The sequence below is a fragment of the Apis dorsata genome, unplaced genomic scaffold (genome assembly GCF_000469605.1).
Source record: "Apis dorsata unplaced genomic scaffold, Apis dorsata 1.3 scaffold_139, whole genome shotgun sequence".
NCBI classification, from domain to species: domain Eukaryota; kingdom Metazoa; phylum Arthropoda; class Insecta; order Hymenoptera; family Apidae; genus Apis; species Apis dorsata.
Genome location: NW_006263431.1, coordinates 172,039 through 175,951, shown reverse-complemented (window position 1 = coordinate 175,951; position 3,913 = coordinate 172,039).

Below are 3,913 nucleotides of genomic sequence, written 5' to 3'. Positions count from 1 at the left end.
ATTGAAAAGAGCCACGAGGGACAAGTGTCCCCGGGCGCAAGAAAGGTTAAGGTCGTCTCCATCTCCTTCGTGTCGTCGTCGATCGACGTGATGCTCGTTGTTGTTCGACATCAGAATTCTGTGGAACATTATGCAACTAAGGCGAGGTGAATCTGGCCGGTATTCCTCGAGCGAGTCACGATAAATTTCCATTCCGTTCACCACTCCCTCAGCAAGGAAACCTGACCGGGTATTCATTTTCTGACGCGATTCTGCGTTTCAGGTTGAGACCCGGCTTATGGCGCAAATTGCAGGAGAGCCGCGTTAATTGAATGTTGCTTGGGACTGGATAAGCTGAATTAAAGAGGCACCGTCGAGTTTTTATTATGGTAAGCGTTCGAGGTTGTGTGAGGTCACTGTTGAAATCATCTGTGAGCATTGGAACGGGCAAATTTCGAATTTCAAAAGAAACGATGTGGTTAATTTTGATTAACCATGCTACCGTATTGCAATCCAACACCATCGATATTATAATGGAAATATAATTTTTTGATTTTAAAAAAGTTGAAAATTACTATCATTATAATAGCATTAGATTACTAACAATATTATTATTACTTAATTTAATAAGAATAATTCTCTAACAAGGTAGATAGAAGTCAAAGAAATTATATTCAAAGCATGTTCATGAATCATAACACCTACAATTTCCGCGACACACTTGAAATATTATTCTACGATATACGAGATACATGTAACACTTCGATAATATCGTTCCACGTCCAATTATCTCTTTGAAAACCACTCTCAGAATGATCTTAGAATACGTCAACTTGCTAATTGCGCAGTAGAGGAGACGACGTTTGAAGGTTAGGTGTCCCAGCTGAGTTATCATGGCGACAACGTTGAGATAGACGTCGAGTTAATCATAATAATATATAATCATATAATATATATAATCATAATAATCATAATAAATGCCAAGAAAACGTAGATAACTTACATTTGTGCGTGATCTTGAGTTTTTCGAGTTTCCTGCGATCAGACACGATCGTTTTATACTTAATAGTGTCACTTCTGAAATGATGAAATCATTGAAAATTATGACAGTCGGAAGATTGATTTATAAATGTGATTTATAAAGAAATATCAACGAATTGAAATTATTAGAATCTCATATATTTATTGTTTTTTATTAAATAATTTTTTTTATTATTTTAATTAATTTTATATCTTTAAATCTAAATCTTTAATAATTTTAATAACCATTGTTTTTCTATAAATCCAACAAACAGAGTTATTTAAAACAAGCACATAATATCCTCTCCAATCGTTGTCATTCCACAATTTATAAAAGAATTCAGAAATTACCGCGTTAAAAGCATTCAACGGTTCCCCCAATCGTAAGAATGAGACACAGTTACCAGCCATATTAACAGGGTCCGATAAGAAGCGAGTCGAATCGATTCTCTCGCCGACTCACCTCCCAAGAAGCGCTGGGGTCGTACGGCCCGGTGACATCGTGGCGCACAACTTCCGCGCCTAATTCACCGTGACCAATGCGTAATGCGCGGTTGAAAGCGGCCTCATTTGTTACGTGGTGCTGGGGACATAAACATGGTTGAAAAAGACTCGCCCACCATTATCTCTGTTGTTCGTGGTTCGTGTAATTTGGTATATTTGAGATTTTCTTTGAGGTAGGAAGAATCATAGGATTACAGTGACGATGAGAATAATTTTATTGTAATTTTATAAATAAAAACCTGTAGTGAAAACGATAAATATACAACTTAAATATACCTCATATCCAGCAGATTATTTAAAATCGAATATAATTCTCTAGAAGCTTTAAGGATAATAGCTATTATTTATTCAACTTGTAACGTTATAGCAACATCAAAGGTGGTCAGTAACATAGTACAACCAGTTGAAATGGAGGAAACTTTCAATCATAATGTTTTTAAGGTTTTCTTGCACTATTTACTTTTTTACTGCTTTTACAAAGTATATTGATATCTTCTTGTTATGAAATATAACGATTGGACAATTTTCGAATCAATGCATTTCAAAATATCATACTTTATTCATCGAACAATATTAAAAAATACAAAAAAAAAATTTAGAAATTTCCAAAACGAAATTTAATCAGATCAAATTATTTTATTGTACCACTATTTTATCATATTCATCATATTTTGTAATCCAAGAGGTGCGGCTCAAATACAATCAAATACGAAACAAAATTTAACATGTTTCTCACACATGTCATAATACATTCAATGCGGCTAATACTACGTATAAATCCCAGCATTGTGATTTCCAGCATTCTATATAATTCGCTGCGCCCAGTTCTCAGTGCGCACAAACTATCATTTTTTATCAAATATGCGAATAATGATTTATTATTGGCGGAGAGGATCGCGACAAAAATGGGCGCATTCTCACGCAGCATGCGCGCGTGCGCAGTTGACTTTTCGAGCGGAATGCGGGTCGGCAACGGGATCGGGAAAAGAGCCGATCGGGACAAACATAAACGGTGGAATTCCTATCGTTTTATTACGAGACAATGCTCGAGCGCGGAACTATCTTACCCTTTTACCACCTTTTCTTATTAGCCGGCGGCTGCCGCGCAAATGGCAAGCGTTACGCGCAGGAAACTCGAGATAAAGGCAGCGATACAACCGGATTCCGGGATATACCTACTGCGATTAATCATCTTGCCACGACTTTTCAACGATTCGTGGGGCCGAATCGATGAGAGATCGCTGAAAAGGTTACCTTGTTGGACAGGGATGGTTCGAGGTTTTCAAATATTTGGGGTTAGAAACTATGATTATTACACGTTCTTTATTTTCATTCTTCTTGTGAAGAAATAAGATGATTTGTAAGACGAGTTTGGATTAACCGTTTGACTGTGGGTCGCAACCAATTACGTTCAGTAAGCCTGATATACCGAGGCCGTAAAGTGAAACATTAAGAGTCGACAGTCGATTGATGTTGTATTCTTAGTTCATATGAATCTCGTAGAATCTTGAATCTCAAGAAATCTTTAAAGATCATTTAAAAGTTGATATTTGGAAAATGTAAAAAAAAAGCAAATTATATGATGTTAAATTATCGATTTGTTAAGAATTGAATTTATAAATTACTCTTATAAATTGTTTGATCATTCGAAATATGTGAATATTCCGCCGATTCTATCTTCAACTAATCACTAAGGCCTAAAAAGTCATCTTTTCGTAAAAAAGAAATGAAAAACATTATTTACATAAAATGGATAAATTTATATGAAAAAATAAATATAAAATAATATGTATAAAGCTTTATTTCTATATGTAACTTGTATTAAAAATCATGAAATATATATATGCACTTAGCATAAAGATAACCTCATTTCTTACTGACAATTAAATCTAATTTATTTTTTCATAAAGAAAAAAAAATAAAAATTTTAATTCTCACATTAAAACATATGTATTTCGAAATGTTAGATAAAATATTTTAACCAAGAAAACAGTATAAGTCAAACAAAAACGATGATCGTTTGTTTCTTATTTCTTCTGCGAGGACAGTACATAGTGCAGGTGTTAATCACGTTGTTTTTCACTCTCTCATCAACCATTCGAATCCCACGTAATACACGAGGCGAGACTCTTTCTATTAACTATTTCGCAGCGGTATATCACGCGAGTATTTCCATGCAGAACGCGAAATTCCCGGTCCCTCAGAGCAAAGGTGAGGATCGAAAGTAAGGTGACACAGATTGGTCTGACAACGAGACCCGCTCTCTTTCCCCCACTATTCGATGCAAGCGCCCCCATCTAAGTGTCGTTTGTCGTGAAGCTGTCACAGCACCCACGACGCTCGGAGCGTGAAAACGCCGGATTAACCTTTGTAATTGTAGAATTATGTGGCGATTAATAACTCGACAAGG